The sequence below is a fragment of the Heterocephalus glaber genome, unplaced genomic scaffold (genome assembly GCF_053883595.1).
Source record: "Heterocephalus glaber isolate CG9 unplaced genomic scaffold, H.glaber_assembly_v1.0 deba00001497, whole genome shotgun sequence".
Taxonomy (NCBI): domain Eukaryota; kingdom Metazoa; phylum Chordata; class Mammalia; order Rodentia; family Bathyergidae; genus Heterocephalus; species Heterocephalus glaber.
In genome coordinates, this window is record NW_028258320.1 from 5,124,300 (window position 1) to 5,143,757 (window position 19,458).

The following is a 19,458-nucleotide window of genomic DNA, read 5'->3' on the forward strand; positions in this document are numbered from 1 at the left end:
TTGAAGGGAGGGCAGGGGAAGGGGGAAAAATAAGAAACAAGAGAGATTATGTAAAGCTGCAAATTTCTGATGATGAATGTCATTTTATTATATACCTTAAATGTACTAATAAAATTAATTTTTAAAAAACAATTCTGAGCCAGGGATTTAGCTCAGTGGTTTTGCCGTCTGCTGCGCAAGCACAAGGACCGGAGTTCGAGCCCCGGTACCAAAAATAAATAAATAAATAAATTAAATAAATAAAAAACAATTCTGGATTCAAATCTAGACAGTCTGACTCCAAAGTAAACTCTTCTCATCACAAACTATCTGGGACCGGAAATGCTGAGAGGAAATATGTTAAAATGCTAACACGGAGGAATTAAAGACAATTTTTAATTTCTGCCTTATCCTTGTCAATATTTTCCAAATTCTCTGTAATCATCATGTGCAATTCATAGTCTCTCTCTACCCTTCCAAAGAAGTTTTACAAACTACTTTCGCTTGCCATTTATGTAATTTCAGGGAAAGGGTTTTAACTCTAATGAAGCTTTAAACCATGTCCTCTCCAGCCTTAAAAGCAGGAGACTGCTTCATAAATCAGAACTACACCTGCCGACCAGGGAGAGCAGGCAGTCCAAGGGCCCAACTCGGGGACTGTGGTGCCCAAGACTCACTCCCCTGTCACTAACACACAGTGACAGTCTGGCAGGATGTTCCTTTCCCCAGTGAAGCATCCAAACAGACCTTACCATCTCAGGACACGGAAGTTTAGGAAGATGAAGCGACATCCCCAGGGTCACACGGGCACTCAGCGGGGGTTGAAGGCCCACCCACCTGATCGGCTATCAAAGATTCCCCCCAAGTAAATTGGCGAGCACCTGTGACCTGGATGCTGAGACAGGAGGATTGCAAGTTCAAACCCGGCCAGAGCAACTTAGAGACTTATCGAGATCTTCTCTCAAAATAAAAAATAAAAAGGGCTGGAGATGTAGCCCAGTGCAAAGGCCCTGGTACAAAAAAGAAACAATTTCCCCAAGTCACATGAACCAATCAGTCACACACACTCTGAAAGTTAACAGAATTGTGTCACACACACGTGCGCTCACATACACAACACTCCCACAGCATAGGCCCTTAGGCAATGATTATGCACAAGAGGAGAAAGCAGAGCTGAACAGTTCTCAAAGCCCCTTTGCACCTTTTCTCTCATTTTACTCTCAAACCTTGTCAGGCAGGGGAGCAAAGGTGCCAAGGACAGGGACCCTGAGGCCCCGAGGACTTAGCTTCGGCCCCCAGGAGGCAGGACACAGAGGTGGCCAAAGCACCTGCTTCTACAGTCACCCAGGTCTGGGGGCTTGGGTTCCAATCTAGCCATGTGACCTTGAGCAAGCTTCTCAGTTGCTTTGTGCCTCCATTTCCCCACTGATGTAATGAGGATAACAATGCCTTCCTCGTGCAGTTGCTGTGGGACTATGAGGTAACAGAACTAAAAAGAAAAACTAAAACTAGGAATTCCATTTGACCCAGCTATTCTCCTCCCAGGGATCTTCCCAAGAGAGTTAAAGGCATCATATTACAGGGACACATGCATACCCATGTTTATAGCAGCACAATTCATAACAGCTAAATCTTAGAAGCCTATATGTCCACTGACAGATGAGTGGATAAAGAAAAGGTGGTATTAACACACAATGGAGTACTATTCTGCCATAAAGAAGGACAAACCTGAGTCATTTGTAGGAAAATGGATGAACCTTGAGACCATTATGTTAAATGAAATAAATCAGACACACAAGCTTCAATATGACATGGTTTCTCTTATGTGAGAAACCCAAAATATAAATAATTTAGAGAGCAAAATAAAAGAGAGAGGCTAGGAAAGAGGGAGATAGATGTTTCCCAAAAGGGAAAGGGACCAAGAAATAGAGGGTGGGAGGCAGGGTGGGAGGGAAAGTTATAAAAAGAGTTAAGATGTTTTATGTTCAGGCACCAACTCTCCACGACGAATGTAATCACTATGTACTGCAAACATGTGCTAATAAAAATACATTTTAAAAAAACAGATCTAAAATCGCACCACACGTTTGCACTTAGTAGGTAGCTGGTCTCATCAGAAATGTCTCCCATTCCAAGCGCACACAGTGGGGACATGGTGACCAGAGCACACATCCTCATCTTCCTAAGGAAAGAATCCCTCGTGCCAACACCACCCTAGAGCCCTGGCATCCTGGCTCTTCCTCACCACTTCCGAGAGGTGGCCCAGCTGACCTGGTACCTCCCAGTCTCCTCTCCAAACACCGTCTGAACGTTTCAATTCCAGCCCGGAAAGAGTCCTCCCCCAGCGGGGGATGAAGAGGAAGCTAAAAGCCCAGCTCCACTCAGACCTGAGCACAGGCTTCAGAGCAGATGAAATGGCATGAGACACACCCCAAAAGGACAGGGACAGTGGGCACAGGGTGAGGCGGAGAGGGATGGAGGCCACCCCCTCACAAAGGATAAAGTGGAAAGGGGCAGGGTAGGACAGAACGAAGACGCAGCAGTGTCCCTCAGAAACTGCAAGGGGCCCCACAATGTCCAGGGAGAGGCAGAGGCCACACTTCCCAGACAGCAGCGCCCCTACCTGAGTGTGCCTGCCACAGCCAGGTCCCCACCGTGGGTGCTCCTGACTCTGTCTCCAGCACCTCCCGAGCTCCTGGAGTAGACCCAAGTCTAGTCCCCAGCTCAGCATGTGGGAAGTGGTAGGATTTAGTGGAAGGCCTTCTGGTCCCTGGGCTGTGGCCTTCAAGGAAACGTGGGGACCCAGCCCCCTCCGCCTCTTTATGTTGCACCCCACCCTGAGGTGAGCCGCTTTGCCCTGCGTGTCCCCTGCCACCCTGTGCTGCCTCACCACAGGCCCCAAAGCAAGGGGACAACAGTCCTGGACGGGACCCTCCAGAACCATGAGCCCAAATAAACCTCCTGATGGATGGCAGCTTTTAAGGAAGGCATGTGAGGGAAACAGGAGTTGGACAGGTAAGGGACAAAGGGGAAAGAAATGTCTCATCCAGAAGAGACTGTGAGCCACTAGCTAGCAGGTCAATACGTACTAATGCACACCAGTGTTCCATCTACACTGGCCCATAGGATCACCACCAGCTACATGTGACTACTAAGCATTGGACATGTGGCTGGTATAACTGGGGAACTGGATTTTTAACTTTATTCATTTTTTACTAATTTGAAATTAAATAGCCATGAATAGCTAGTGGCTCCCATATTGGATAGCAGATCTAGAGCATTAACCTAAAGGTAATAAAAATGAAGTAAGATAGTGGTATAGACTGAATGCATCCCCAAAATTCCTATGTTGAAATCCTAACCCCCGCTCTGGTGGTATGGGGGGGCTTTTGGGGTGTGAGTTAGGTCACAAGGGTAAAGAACTTATGAATAGGATTCAGGCCTTCAGAAAAGAACCCCTCACCGAGTATGGTGGTGCATGCCTGTAATCCTAGCACTCTGGGAGGCTGAGGCAGGAGGATGGCAAAATTTCAAGACCTGCCTGGGCAACTTAGTGATATAGTGAGATCCTGTCTCAAAAATAAAGCCAAGTGTGGCGGCGCACTCCTATAATCCCAGCATTTGGGAGGCTGAGCCAGGTGGATCATTGATTCTGAGGTCAGCCTGGGCCACATAGTGAGTTCAAGGCCAGTTTGAACTACATAGTAAGATCCTCTCTCAAAAAAAAAAAAAAGATCTAGAGATCTGTACAGGGTGAGTGACTAATGAAATTTTAGAGGCAGCATGGCCCAAGGATCAGGAACCCTGTAAGTCCTTAACCAAATCGCTTTGATGCTCTGAGGCTCAGTTGCCCCAAGTGTAAGTTGGGCAGCTTTTCTGCCTCTTACAATGGTAACAGAAGAAAATGACTAAAATATCGCACAAGGCCAGGCGCACAGTAAGCTCACTATAATAGTGACATCCTATTAAAGTGACCTGGACCCTTCCTTCCAAGTCCCCAGGGCACAGGCTCTCACCTCTGAGGCCCTGCACAGCCTCTACTCCGTATTCCCTGAGCTTCGAGGGCTATCATCCAAGCTCTGACTCACCATGTGCTGCCAAAATTCTCTTCAAGTTCCCAAGAGAAAATTTATTTTAATTCCAACTTTTAAAATTACACAGTCCTCGCTGCATTTTGGGGTGGCGAGGATGAGGGAAGAAACCACAAAATCCATCAAGCAGCTTTGAGAAGGTTGCAAACCGATTGGAGAGAGAAAGGCGAAGGCAGCTGGAGGGGGTGCGCAGGGGGGCGGGAGACAGTCCCCGGAGTTTCTGCTATTATTGAATACTCCAACTCTCCGCGCAGCCCGCCGCCCCCTCCTGCACGTGGGCTGGGCTCGGTTAATGAGAAAGCGGAGCTCTGCCTACATTACCACAATAATGATTTCCCTGTTGCATTTTTACATGCCTGCCTCTTTATCATCGAAGAAGTAGACATATATTTTCAATAAATCCCTTCCCTCCCGGCTCCTCCCCAACTCCAGCTCTCCCCGGAAATGCTGCTCCCTGGGCGCGCCCCCCCCCAACGCAATCCCAACCCTGCAGCACAATGAGTTCCACTAATCAAAACAGAAAGAAAAAGAAAAATGGGGGAAAAAAAAAATCACAGCTGCTGAAAAACAGCGTTCGCTACAAGTCAAAGCCCTGCACATTTTTTCTGTAAGCGGCATTTACTCTTCAAGGACGCGGGAGCCCTCCCCGATCAGAAATCCTGCACAGAGTTGCTCAGAGGGGAAGGAGGAGGAGGGCAGTGAAGAAATCTAATATTCCCTCTCTTTCCTATTTTGACTAAGCCAGCACAGACAGAAATATAGATAAGGCCTTGAATAACTGATTTAACAAAATGTCACTTATTAAAAGGGATGGGGGAAGGGACAGCATTTGCATTCGTGAGCTCAGTTAAACCACCCTGGCTATAGACTGCGGGGCCTCCATGGCCAGGCAAGGGGGAAGGAAATATTTCTCTGGTCTGGTCTCCTCGGGGGGCTGCACGGACTGGGCCTGGGAGCAGCAAGGCCTGATTTCTACCTTCAACAAGATCTACTAGGGAGAGAATCGTGGGCAACCCCAAAACAAAACAAAACAAAAATTTTAAACCAGCTGATTGTTATGTAAGTAAGCATTTATACCACTAACTAGTGCCAGGCTCTATGCTAAATGCTAGGGGTATAAAAATGAGAAGTGGCCCAGTTCTGTGCTTCCCAAGCTCCCAGTGCAGAAAGGGTGGAAGACACGCCCCATGACAAAGGTGACAACAGAGCCCTAGAAGCCCAAGGCAGCAGGGGACCTAGGTCCCAGCCTCCGGTCCACGCAGACCCCCAGCCAGGACCAGGCACACAGAGGCACGGAGAAAGACCTCAGGAAGGGGCTGTCTGCAAGGTGGGTCCTCTGACCGCCACACTGGCTTGTAAAGAAGTCAGATTTTTCAAAAAGAAAGAAGTCCCTGAAATGCCCTTACCTACCACGGCTCCCCCGAAAGCCCCTGGCTCGAACATCTTCACCCAAACGAAAAAAAAACAAGAACCAGCCCCAATACTTCAGAATCAGCCTCCTTCCTCAGATCCTCGTGTTAAATGTTAAGGGAGTTTGGCATTGCCTATGAGGATGACAATAAGAGAACTCTAACAACACTCCTGGCAAACCTTTCCCTGGGCATCAATTCTCCTTTTCTTTTCCATTTTTAAAAAATTTTCAACGGAGTTAAAGGGGGGGGGGCAGTTTCCCAAAGACTAAGAAGGTAAGAAGGGCTTCTGTTTAAACAGGGACCCCTAGGGGCCCCCAGAAGGGATTCTTTCCAGGTAGCAAATTATTCTGGGCCCTCTGATACCCAAAGTCAGAGGCCAGAGGCCAGGCCACCCTGGAGTGACCACTGGGGCCCAGCAGAAGGCCGGGGAAGGAAGACAGCCGGGGACTGAGGTTGAGTAGCCAGCGGGCTGCTAACATCAAGTCTTGGCCCTAATTACAGGGCAGCCAGAAAGCCGTGTGCTGCAGACAGAGCCAGGCAATTCAAGTTTTTAAAAAATGTAACGTCCAAAACATGCTTAAATCATCTGGGTATTTCCAACTAAGGTCACTGGAGTGGTAAACCCAAAATACTCAGATGACCTTCCTGGTTTCCATAATCTTTTGCATATATTCTGTACCACATTCTCATTATTTAATACTACATCGCATTATCTATTTGAGCATGCACAAAATTGGTAGACCATTCAAATTCTGGCGTTAAAATAAGGTTTCTGGCCCTAGCTAGTCACACGACTCTGGGTTAGTCACTTTTTTTTTCCAATTCTACTTCTTATGCCTCAGTTTCTCAGCTATAAAATGAGAATCTGTCTACCTTCTACAGTGATTAGGAGATATAAGTAAGACCCGCCGGAAGCCTTTGGAACTATAAAATACTAGGTGAGCTCCGGGAATGTAGCTCAGCGGTGCAGTGTCTGCCTGGCAAGCGTGAGTCCCTGAGTTCAATTCCCAATACCAAAAAAAACACAAAAAACAAAAAACTAGGTGAACACTACTAGCTATTTCGATAGTGTCAACCATTTCCTCTCTTTCTCTTATTTTTCTCTGATTATTCTCCCTTGTCTATGAAATCAAACTAATATGGATTCCACTGATGTTTCAAAGCCAACATTTATTTACTATACAGACACAGGAAGTCTCATCCATGGGTGTGGCAAAATCTAATTGCAAAAATCTAAGCAATGAGCTCACGGGAGGTCATTTACCAGTCTACCTGCTTTTGATATGGTTAATGTTTTCTCATTATGAAAATAATTTCCAAATAAACAAATCAACCCTCACTCTTAAGCAGAAGATGAGGATCCAATTAGTGAAAAGCACTGGATGTTTTTTTAAAACTGGAAATAATTTTCCAGCATGCACAGTAATGGACTACACAGGGAGGAGTACAGACTGATTTTAGGAAGACCTGGCTTTATAAAATAGCCTCAAACACCATGTACAAATTCAGACTTCTAAGACCAGAGGACCACAGCCAGTTTCTTGGGTCAAGGTCCCCGCTACAGAACAGACCAAGTTTGTTGGACCCTTTGTTGTTCTTGTTGTTGTTGTTGTTTTTTGGTACCGGGGATCGAACTTGGGTCTTTGAGCTTGCGCAGCAGGAGGTGAAACCACTGAGCTAAATCCCCAGCCCTGTTGGACCCTTTGAAGGGGCACTCTCAACTTTTGAATGTGCAATCAGAGATGGAACCTATCCTGGCTGGTATTTCTCAGCCAGTATTTCTGGTGCTGGCCTTCTTCATTTTGCTAAAGGGATCTCAGAGAACTTGAAAAGCCCAAATATGAAAGTGGGTAGGAGGGGACGCTGGTGGGAGGGGACATGGTGAACAGAGTTTTAGGAGAAGCTCTGGGAACTTAAGGAATTGTGTTTCAGTGATTGTCAGACTTTAGATCTGCAAAGAGATCGGCTGAAGATCAAGTCACCTGCTGCATCCTGGGTGCGATTCTTACAGTTTACATAGCACTTTCCATACATCATCTGACTCCACCGCACACAGCTCTGAGCGGGAAGTTGACAGATGCTATCACCCTTGTTACAGAGGCAAAGGGCTTGAGACTTGTCCAGGGCCTCATAGCTCAACGCAGCTCTCCAAACTCCCTCTTCACTCACTGCCCACCTCTCACACAGACCCCTACAGTTGAGACTATAGAGGCTAGCAGGACCCACAGGGTATTTCTGGGAAAAGCAGCTGAACTAGAGGCAGTTTTTTGTCCTGCTTTTAGCTTCTTGCTCAAAACATATGACACAGTGGCCACCAAATTTTGAACAGAGCTGAAAAATCACAGAAGCCTTTTTCCAATCCTAGTTTGCAAATAAATCTAATGTGAGACACAAATTACTTTAAAGACTCTGCTCCCCAAGCAAGAGACCCTCTCTGTCCTCCATGTGGCTCAGTAATGCAGTCAAAGGGTTCAGAAAATGCAGTACAATTTCAGATGCAGTTTTTAACCTCTGCAGTCCAAACCCTGCCCTGGGGAGGTGCAGCCTGAGCCCTCCCCAGAGCTGCCCGCCTGCCTCTCTCTCAGCTGCATCCATGTCCCCTCTGGGCTGCTTCCTCTGACCCTCTCACCCCAGCACAGGCCAGCTCTTCCCTTTGGACTCTTCAAATCCTTTCCAACTGAACCCACCGAGCTTCCCATCAGCACACAAACAAACACAGCACCCTTTCCTTTACATACGGGTCTTACCAGCTCCCACTCTGTGCCCCTCCCCACCCCCAGCATAGTCAAATTTTGCCAAGAAGTTGGCTGTATCTACTTTTCAGAGCTCTTTGGCCCACATTCCCCACTCAACCCTCTCCAGTTCTGGTCCTATCCAATCCTCCACTCCACTGTTCCTCCCAAAGTCATCAATGGTTCATTTTGCCAAATCCAGTGGCTTCTTTTCTGGCCTTGTCAATGTCATGAAATAACCAGTACGTGCACCTCATCCGATCTAGAGTTAGGTGCTATCTCCATGCTGATAGAGCCTTTTTTTCCCCAGTACTACAGGTTGAACCCAGGGTCTTCATATTGAGCTACATCCTCAGCCTTTTTAACTTATTTATTTTTACTGGGAGACACAGTCTCCCTAAATTGCCCAGGGTGGGCTCGTACTTGTGATCCTCCTGCCCCAGCCCCCCAAAGTGCTGGAATTAGAAGCATATACCACCACGCCCAGCCAGGGCCCGCATTTTTATCTCCTGCCTGGTTGCCCAATCCTTTGGAACCAGACGCTACATGAGGCTACGGCCTTGACAGCTCCATTTCGCATCTATGGCCATTTCAAATCTACTAGTGCCCAAACGAAAATAGCTTGATTGTGCCCCTCCTTGTCCCACTCTTCCTCCCTCTCAACAAAGAGCAACACCCTCTACCCAAAACTGCTCACACCAGAAACTTGGGAGTCATCCTACATTCCCTTTCCCTGCACCCCAGCCAACCCAACTGCAAGCCCTGTCCATTTTACCTCCAGCAGCCAACCTCTCCCTGGGCCGCTCCTCTGCATGCTCCCTCTCCTGCTCCTCCTCCACCTGCTCCCCAACTCTTTCTCCCCAACTCTTTCCTGCGTCCCTCAACTACACTCCTGCCCCCTCCACTTTCTTCCACCGATGCTGTCTCCTTTGCATGTGAGTTAGAGGGCTGGAGATCTAGCTCAGCGGTAGAGCACTTGCCCAACATGTGCAAGGTCCTGGGTTCAATCCCCAGTAGCACCATAAATGTGAGTTAGAGCCTGGCGCTTCCCACTGTGCACTTCCAGTGGCTTCCCACTGCTCTGCACATGATATCCAGGCCTTTCCGAGGTCCACAGTATGATTGTCTACATGCCCATTCAGTGCTTCATTTCCCCCAAAGCCAGAGCTGTGCTGCCTCAGCCTCTGCTCTCTGATGTGCTCCGACTCCTCCCACCCCATTCCTAGGAAAGGCCCATGGCTCCTGGTGGCTTTGGCAGAGTATTAATTACACTTTGCAATACACCCTCCTCTCCGAGTCTGACTCTGAACTGTGTGGAGTTGACTCAGGGGTCAGGCAGGACAGCCTAAGTTTCATCATCACCAGATTCCCAGCCCTTCACATAGTGACAGGCAAACAGGAGGTGCTCAAAAAGCAGCTGCCATTGTATGAATGAATAAACTAGAGATTCTTTTATTTCCTTTTTGTAATTAAACCAGTGCTTCTTATATCATGAAAATTCTCTTACCTCGTTCTATGACCCCACAAGTGTCACTGTCACTTTGGCACACGGGTTCTTTATCTCTTCCTCCACTTTCAAAAAATTCTTTTTTTTTTTATTGTTGCTAAACCAACTGCCTAATAGCTACACATATATCCCAACCCACTCCCATCTTATTGTCTTTGTGAGAAAAAATAAATCCAAAAATTACCCACTTCCTAAGTAAATCCAAATTACTATCAGCAGCTACTCTCTCTTATTTATTTGTCTGTTTAAGACAGGGTCTCACTTGGTAGTTCAGCCTGGCCTTGAACTCACTATGTAGCCCAAGCTGGCCTCGGACTCCAGGTGATCCTACTGCCTCAGCCTCCTGAGTGCTAGGATTACTGGCATGTACCACCATGCCTGGCTATGAGCAGCTACTCTGAGAATTTAAAATTCCTAGAAAATATCACTGAGGCTTTTCACTGAGTATTTTTTTAACCGGGAAGAAAACATTTACTAAGAGAGTTGTATGAAGACCATCCTATTTATTAAAAATGGCACAGCACCTTTGTCAAAAAGCAAGGCAATAACCACAACCCAGCTGTTCTTGTCTCCGGCCTGTAAAAGAAATCAAGTATGTTTTAGCCTCTCCTCTAGTTCACTGGTTTTCCTCCAATATACAAATCCAGAACTATCATTAATCCACAAGATCCCAGCAGATTCTAATCCCCTCCCGTCACATGGTTTTATAAGGTCAGAAATAAAATGAGCTGCTCTTGGAGCAGAACAATCAACTCGCGCCTATACAGCCTGGGGCCTGAGTCACTAGTCTGGACCCTTACTTCCTATATCAATGTCCAAAGTCAATAAAAACATCAAGAGCTTTCCCCCAAAATGCCCATGGTAAAATACACAGTATCCCAAAAGTGAGAAACACAATATTGCTATTGAACCCCATCACAACCACTCAGCCAAACCCCAATTACCCACAGATGAAGTCTCTGCAGAAAGTAGGTAAGGCCACACTGGGTTTTCGGGTCCTCCCCGGCTTACCTCCCCAGAGCTACCTGTGCCTGGAAATAACAGCTCATTTAACTTGACACTTGACCAAGCATTAGACCAGTTAGCCAGCTGGCTGGAAAGGAAAACTTCCAAGATGAACTGAACTGATTTCTGGTGCCCGGGATTATACACACACACACATACACACACACTCTCACTTGCTGGTATAACTGGGAATTTTTTCCCAAAACAGTGGCACTTTCACCAGTAATTCCTGGTGTCTGACACTCAAGATTACCAGGCCGCTTAAGAGTCCCTTTTGGAATGCAAAGGTATCCTCTTTGTCCAAGAAAAGATAAAAACAGAAGTTAATCAACTCACCCAAGTCAATGAAGCAATTTGGCCGTTGGCCCAGGAAGACACTCAAGACCTCTGGGACCTTGCTCCGCAAGACGCACAATTTCCGAGGGAAGGGAACTCAAGTCCAACCATGCATGTTTAAGATAAAAAAAATCTGAAGCCTAGAAATGGCTAGAAATTGGAACCCTCCCCACTTATCTTTTTAGTGACAGTTTCCCCTGCCTTGAGTATCAAACCACCTTAAAAAGTCTTTGTCACTTTACAAACATTGTGGACTTAAAGTGACTCCTGCATATAAGACAATTTAACACTTCTTTAGTGATCAACTTTATGGAGAATCCTTGTACTTTCCCCAAAACCAGTGCTTCTGGTTAGTAGGACTAAACCACCCATCCAAGGAGGAGGGAAAGAAAATTATAAATAAGCTTTGTTTTTGTGACCACACATTTTATTATATAAGCAGCAATGAGTCTGTCCACTCCTTACAGTTTAAGCTCCTAACTCAACAAAAACCCACAAGCCCAAGTGAGTGAAGGAGGCAAAACTGAGTACTTTCCACACAGTTCACAGAACAACTGTTTTCACAGCGAGCTCGCATCAACACGATGTGATGGTAACACATGCCTGCTATGTGGAAGCCTGCTTACCAAGCTGTGAAGACCCATGTTCACCATGGAACCTGGCGAATTCATCTTCACAATGCTTCTAAAGCCTAAGAGAATCACTCTCTGACACATCGAGCCAGCTTCTACACAATCCGCTGGCAAAAACGGACATGCCTACAAGGGTGGGGCCCCGGAGAGGTGTGTCATGCCAGGGATCAATTCCTATAAATCAAATCCTGACAATCACAATATTTTAAAAGAATGAATTATGATTCATGGGCCTTCAAACCTTTATTACCACAAGAACATTCTCGGTAGAAAGGAGGGAAAAAAAAGCCACTGTGACTTGATTAATGACCAAAGCAAGACAATAAAATAAATCTCATAAATGTAAGGAGAAAAGCTGAATGACAGCTCTTAGCTCCGAGGCTAGGCATGTAAATAATTCCACCCTGGGATAAACACACATAAAGATACTGTTTGTCCTCCCAGCATATGTACCAAGGAGACTCCGATTTTCAATGGTTAAAAATAATAGCTAATTTGTTTAACTAACGCCTAGGTAGGAACATTTGATAAGTATCAATAATATTTAATTCCCACTAAATCAACTCTCAAACTGCCAAATATCACCCCTCAATCTGGAAATCTGATGACAGGAAGGAAAGAAAGATGAAAGAAAGAAAGAAAGAAAGAAAGAAAGAAAGAAAGAAAGAAAGAAAGAAAGAAAGAAAGAAAGAAAGAAAAGCACTGTGCATTAGAAACGCGTAGATTTTTTTTTTTAACCCATTTTCCCCCCTTACAGAACTGGAGAAAGCTTAACCAACTCTAGTTAACCCCACTGGTGTTTACTCCCTAACCCTACTGAACATCTCCAGGCTGGACCTCCTGGTGCTAAAATTATCCTGGCAAAGTTAAACTCCCAGCACCATCAAGGCACCCTGACAGCCAAGACCTACAACCCTTCTGCAGAAAACCAGCAGGCTGAAGGCCAAGAAATCAGAGGCCAGGAGAGGCAGAGGCTGCTGGTTAACTGGTTAAATGCTGACTGGGCACGCTCCTTAGCCTTCCAGTGGGCAGCAAAACCACACTTTCCCTCAACAAACCCCTTCCTTGAAAGGCTGAAGATGCAGAAGGTTGGCACCAACTGGAACAACTTAAAACCCCTCTCTTAAAGCTCGCCTCCAGGGCCTGCTCCAGCCAAGCTAGGAGCGGTCGTTCCTAAACCTGAACCACTCCCAAGACAGCCCAGGCCACGCTGTTAGCAAGGGCTTCAATGTGCTCTCTTGCCAAGCAGCGACTCGTCTGGGGCAGAGTTTCCACGAAGCTGGCTCCATCGGGCCGGCGGAAGGGACACAGAAGAACCAGAGGGTTTTTTGAACCCAAGGATGGCAGGCGCACATGCTCCGGCCCAGCGCTGGCCAGAGGCTGCGGGCCAGGTGCTCTCCGCCTCCCCGGTGAATGAGTGGTTTTGTTTTGTTTGCAAAATCTATTTCTTCAGACCACCGGCGGTAACTTCCCAGTCTCCCAAAGCGAAGTTGGGGAGTGAAGGGGCAAGTTCGCCCCCTTTTATGTTCTCCCACCCGGGGGGCCACACTAACTTCGAGGGAGCGCCCAGCCCCCACAGAGCCTGCAGGCATACACACATGTACACATGCATCATGTCAAAACCCCAAAAGGCACATCCCCAGGGTCCTGCGGTTTCTTGGCTGGAAGAATGAAGGCTTTATAACGTCCCAGTCTTCCACAGCACCCTTGCAGGCGTGGTGGCCAACTACAGCGCCCACCTCCCCCTCTCCCTGGGCTGTGATGCTCTGCAGCCCTGAGAGGGAACCGGGAAGAAGGGAAGCAGGGAGAAGGCCCAGCTCACACCCGGAAAGTGAAGGGGAGGCGGGAGACTTGTCTTGCCCGATTACCCCACGCTTCCCTCCCCACCCCGTCTTCTCCCAGAGCATCCCCCCAACTAATTTTTTAAAAATGAAACGTAATAAGCTTCTTGCCTACCTTGGCTGCTTCTGCAACAAGTGCATGGCAAAAAGACAGGAAGCCCAGTCTCCGCTTGGGGGGTGCGACAGGGGGCCGGTGGGGCTGATGGAGTAATTTCAATATTAATTTATGTCAGCCGCCTTCTGGCAGAGCTACTCACTCCCAGTACTGCCCTCAGCCAGTAAACAAATATCGCTCCGCCAGGAAACATACTCCCCAGATGCAAGCCCCTCTCCCCAGCAGGGAACCTGGCCCCTCGCACCCCACCCCACCCCCAACAGCGTGCTCCCCCTCTCCCAGTGGGAAGCGCAGGGTTTGCAAAGCACCCACCCACCACCTCCGCCACCACCCCTGCAAGAAACTTACTCGGCCCGTCTACGCCTCCACCCTCCCTCCAGGAAATCTCTCCATATGCATTCAGTCTCCCCGCAGGAAATCTGCTCCCCCCTCCCCCTTCTATATGCATGCACCCCTCCCTCTGCCGCTCCCCACACGCCCTCCCCCTCCAGAAACTTACTAGCGAGCTAGCGTGCAGGCTCTCCCGATCCTGGAAACTTACTCCCAGCTATAGCGCCCGCCAGCCCCCGTTCCCCGCCCGGCTCCCCTCCTGCCCTCCGCCAGCAACTCTAAACTCTCCGCATCCACCACTCTCCCTCCCGGGTGCAAATTCGCAGCGCCGGGCTGCGCGCGTGCAGCCGCCCGCCCCTTCAGGAAACTTACTCCCCGTCTGCATGCACCGCCTCAGCCATCGCTGGGAGGGAAGGGGGTGTGCTGGGGAGCCCGAAATACATATGCATCTCTCGCCCCTCCCCCGGCCGCAGCCCACACGGGGCCGAGCCGCGGCAACCTGGCCTTACCTTTTGCATGGCTCCCCACCCTCGCCCCCTCCCTCAGCCGATCCTCGGTACCCCCTCCTTCTTCACCATTACCCACCCCTAGCAACCGTTCCCAAGCTCCTCTCGGCCTTTTTTTTTTTTAATCCAGGATGCAAATTCTTCCCCTGTCAGCAAATCGACTGTCAAATTATTTTCTTGCAAAAGGAGAAAGGCGGGGTGAGGTGGGGCGGGGGGAGCAAGAGCAAAAAAGGGGGGAGGCGGGCGAAGGGAGGAGAGGGACAGAGGAGGGGTGAGATATCCCTCCGCAAAGCCGGGCTGGCCGCGGGCGGGGAAGGAGGAAGTAAGGTGTCCAGCTTCGCTTGCAGCCCGCGGGTCCTGCGCGAGGCCCCCGCCCGCGTCCCCCGTCCGCCGTCCCCCGTCCCTTGTCCCCCAGCGCGCCGCGCTCCGGCGGGCGCGGGACGCCCGGCGCATTGTTCGCAGCCCTCCCGGCGGTGCATGTGTGCGCTCTACGTGCGCGTGAGGTTGCACCTTTTGTAGGCTGGCGAGCCCCTGGAAGAGGATGGGACGAGGGCCCAGTGACGGCCCCGGGCGGGACCTGTCAGTCTTGGGCTCAGCGGACTCTCCGGCGTGGCCGGTAAATCGAGGCCCCGGAGAAGGCAGCGTGGCCGGGAAGCTGCCGCCTTACACCAGGACCCGTGCAGGATTGCTTCCTGCGTGGCCGCCCGGGTTATTGTACCGCGCGTTGCAATCTAAAGACTGGGGGTTGGGGGGATCTTTTTCTTTCTTTCTTTCTTTCTTTCTTTCTTTCTTTCTTTCTTTCTTTCTTTCTTTCTTTCTTTCTTTTTCTTTCCTTCCTTCCTTCCTTCCTTCCTTCCTTCCTTCCTTCCTTCCTTCCTTCCTTCCTTTCATTTCTTTATTTTGGAAGGGTTTCCAAAGATGCCAAGGGCCAGGCAGGCTGTGCGGGGACGGGCTGCTTCTGCCCCCACCACACCCGGCCTCGGTGGGCTGGGCCGGCCTGGGGCTCCGGGAAGGGCCGGGGTTCTCGAGGCGTGCGCTCCATCCCTCCGCCCCGTGGGGGCGGGGAGGGGTCCGCGGAGCTCCGAGGAGGGGGCTGCGCCTCCGAGGCGCTCGGGCCGGGGAGGGAGGTTGCCTAGGAGAGGGCCCGGGCTGGCAGCGGGGAGAGGACCCGGGGAGGGGGCGCGGGTGCGGCCGCGCGCCCGCCCCTCCTCGCCGCCCGCCCGCCCGCCAGCGCGCCATGACTGTGGGACGTGGTGCGGGGAGGAGGGACGGCAGCCGGGGGCCGCCCGGGGCTGCTCGGCATTGGTGCGGAAACCCGAGCCGGAGTCGCTCCCTCGCGCTGTCTCCTCCTCCTGCTCTGCGGGGGAAACCGCTGCACCCAAACGGAGAGCAGCTGCGAGCCGGGGGGCAGGGCTGCGCGCTGCGAGGCAGGCCAGCCGGGGTTCGAACCCCAGTGGCGCGGGGAGCCGGACAGCGCCCAGGTCCCTCCCAGGGCGAGGGCCTGGAGCCCAGCCCGCGACCCCTACGTCTCCCAAAGGGAGCCCAAGAGTTGAGCTAGTCTCTAGGCGTCGATCCCAAGAAAAGCAGCGGGGTTTCGGGGGTTTTCTTTTTTTTCTTTTTTTTTTTTTGCACGAGGAAAAGTTACACCATCCTGTTTTCAGAGTGTAGGATCGTTGTGCCCCTTACCCCCAAATCTCGCGCAGGATGAGTAAACTGCTCCGGCGCTCCAGATCGCCGCTGTCCCCTACTCCACCCCGCCCCCACTCGGCTTCGGGGTGTGGACAGGGCGGGGGAAGGCGATACGGGAGCTTAGAGCATGAGGTCATGGGCGGAGGAGGCTGCAGCCCTCGGCGGCCGAGGAGGGGTTTGTGTGTTTTGAGGGGTACCGGCTTTTCATCTTATGCAGGAGGAAGCCCTCCCGCCTAGCCCTGCCAATTCTGGGGCGCCTGGACCTGAGAGCCCCCGACAGAGGAGGGGGCGCCGCACTACTTCGCTCAAGGAGGGTCTGGCCGGCGCCCAGCCTATGACCGAGCCCTGGCCCAAATCAAAGAAAGCCGAGGGACAGCGCGTAGGGTCGCTTCAGATCCTCGGTCATCTTCAGCAGCCTCCGAGGGTCTTTCTGCCACTCCTGATTGCTCACCTTTAATCCCCCAAGCCCTCCCCGTTCCCTTAGAATAAAGCGCATCCGAAGCCCTGCGTGGTTTCGCCTCTGCGGACTTCTGCATCGCTCCTCGTGCGCTGCAAGCTTTCTTTGTTGGTAGGGTGCATGATCCGCTCCCTTCCCCTGCCAGCTAACACTAATTCCTGCTGGACCTTCGGGGTGTGACTCAGCTGTCACTCCCAGCAGCCCTTCTGCGCGCACACCCTCGTCTCTAACTCCCTTAGGGGAGAAAGACCCAACCCTCCAACTCCCGGCAGCGGGGCGGTGGCCCGAGCTGTGCTTTCCCAGTGGCAGAGGAGCAGCCGAGTTTGAGCGCCACCTCTGCCCAGGGGCCTGACCTCCTGAAAGGGAATTGGCTTAGACCCTGTTTCGTACAGGGACTTGGGGAAAGCAGCGCGTCCCCCTCCCCCAACACACACCCACTCTCGCTAATGCCTAACGCGAGGAGGAGAGGGCTTTTCATCTAGCTCCTCCCTGGGGCAGATAAGGAACCTGAGCAGATAAGGAATCAGGCTCAAGGAGGAAGTCAATTGCCCCGGGCCAATGCAGAAATTTACATCCTGGTCGTTAGGGCGTCCAAACCGGAAGCTGCAGAGGATTTGAGATTCCCCAGCTATAGCTACTACACAGCTTAGGATCCTTAGTCACCTTCAAAGTACCCCTCTACATGTGTGGCCCCCAGGGTTCACTGCCAACAGATAGGTAAACTAAGCCAACCGTTTACCGGTAGCTCTGACCTTGGGCTGCTTAACTTCACCCAGTTCAGTTTCTTTGCCTGTAAAATGGGATTGGTGGTACCTACGGATAATAGTGTTATGTGAGGTTTCAATAGGTTAATCTTAAAACAAGCGCTTGATTATTTGTGAATGGAGTTATGTGTCGCCCCACCCACTTCCCCAGCACTCCAGAAAATGAGGTGCCAGCCAGGAGTCTTAACTGCTTTGAGCAAGAATTATCTATGTCCTAAAAGCCCGGGGCGGTGGGGGGGAGCACTGATAAATGCACAGATAATACAAACAAAGCCCTCATTTAGCCAATAAAATCAACTCAGCTTTTGCAGGCAATCCACCGGGTGAGTAATGCAGTTCTGTGCGTACTGGTTCTGAACCTTTAGAAAAAGGGTCAAAGGGAGGATGGCTGAGATTAAAATACTACTTTGTGCTTTGAAAGCAAGTCAGGTTAATACAGTTGCGATCCTGAAGCAAAGCCCGCCCTACATGATTGACACCCTCCTGGGGAGGACTGTACAGAGTGAAGGGATATTATCATCCTTAGATCTGGGTTAGATCTGGATCATCCCATTACTGGCCCCTTCCCTTCACGAAGCCCTTTTAAAATTTTTGGGTTTTTTTATTTTGGGATAGGATCTCACTAAATTCCTGAATGGCCTAGGCTGGGCAAGGATTTGTGAATCTCCTGCCTCAGCCTTCCCAAGTGCTGGGATTCCAGATGTGCACCACCATCTGATAAAAGACTTTTTGAAAATATAATTTGATTTTTTGAATAAGCTTAATGCATCTATGTGGTTTCAGATTCAAATCAACAACAAAAGTCTCTTCCCACCCTGTCTGCCACCTGCCCTGTTCTTCCTCTATGGCGGCAATGAGGATTAGCAGTCCTAAAACTCTTCAGCTCTAGTGAGAGTTCCTTAGGTGCCTAGTTAACTCTTTATGTTGGATGATCTGACCCCCCAATGTCAAAGCAGATGGTTAAACACTGTGCTTCTTTCTCCTTCTCCACACCAGTAACTACTAACATCCTCGGAACACGTTCCATGTGCTGGGCACTGTGCTGCATGCTAAAATCTTGTTTAATCTACCTCCTGTCATCACTACCCCTGCTCTACAGAGATGCAAGCAGAAAGGGAGTTCCAGAGAGATTGCACAACTTGCACCAATTTGCAACCAGTCTGACCTGAACCCAAATCCTCTGTCTTAAATATTTGGCATTCTTGTTTCTTTCTCTCTCTCTCTCTCTCTCTCTCTCTCTCTCTCTCTCTCTCTCTCTCTCTCTCTCTCTCGCTCTCCTTTTTTTTCTCTCTGTACTTCTTTTCAAAAGTACACAAGGGAGATCTTAAAGGCATGTCGTGTATCCTAAATGATTATGGGTAACTTGACATTTGTCCCAAAATGTCACCTTTAGGTTATATTTTACCAATTTGAGATGGATTTGGAAAAGGTTGGGTTTTCTCCAAATGTAAGTTAAAGAATAAAAAAGACAAGGCCTCTAGCCTGATTTTATAATAAGGAGGGAAAATGAAGAAAGATCCTGTCTAGCAATCTGTAGCCTCTTTGCTCCTTCTGACTCTTACTGGTTATGAGTCTACAGTGTTAACTCTTTTTTATTTTTTTGGTACCAGGAATCGAATTCAGGTCCTTGCACTTGCACAGCAGGCAGCGAAACCACTGAGCTAAATCCCCAGCCTGCAGTGTTAACTCTTGAGTACTTGACCCTGTCAATTCTCTGCAGCAAGAAAAAATCCTAGTAGGTGGCACGTGAAGTGTCACTTCCAAAAATGCCCAGAACCAGAGTCAGAGACCCTGGGTAAAATTCTCCTCTGCGCCTTACCAGTGCTGCCCCATCCAGAGCTGCGACTCTGAGTTCTTCCCCTTGCAGTTTGGATTAGGACCTCTCAGGCCCCTTCCAGCTTCCAGCCTGGCCAGACTGTTGTACTTCCTATCTCAGGGACAGATCAGAGCTGGATGGAAATGGAAATGTATCCAATTCATAACCAAAGGAAATGTTTGGGGCCCAGTGAGCATTCATGTATTGTTCTGGGGTAATTTTTGTAGCTCTGGATTTAAACAGCTG

The 19,458-nt window shown here is 49.7% G+C and overlaps 1 protein-coding gene across 23 annotated transcripts in view; it reads right to left on the bottom strand.

The window, feature by feature from the left end:
• The window catches only part of Trerf1 (transcriptional regulating factor 1), a 187,594-nt gene extending 172,843 nt beyond the window's left edge, over positions 1–14,751 (bottom strand). For 7 of the 23 annotated variants that reach the window (XM_087184558.1, XM_087184555.1, XM_087184548.1 and 4 more), the window contains exons 1-2: positions 14,150–14,320; positions 13,651–13,734 (exon numbers count right to left, since the gene is read on the bottom strand). The gene's annotated coding sequence lies outside the window, so the exon portion shown is untranslated. Of the gene's footprint in view, positions 1–13,650; positions 13,735–13,998; positions 14,069–14,149; positions 14,321–14,352 lie in introns of those variants that run through there. The other 16 variants (XM_087184560.1, XM_087184562.1, XM_087184549.1 and 13 more) reach the window with 8 other exon arrangements.
• Positions 14,752–19,458: the final 4,707 nt, after the last annotated feature.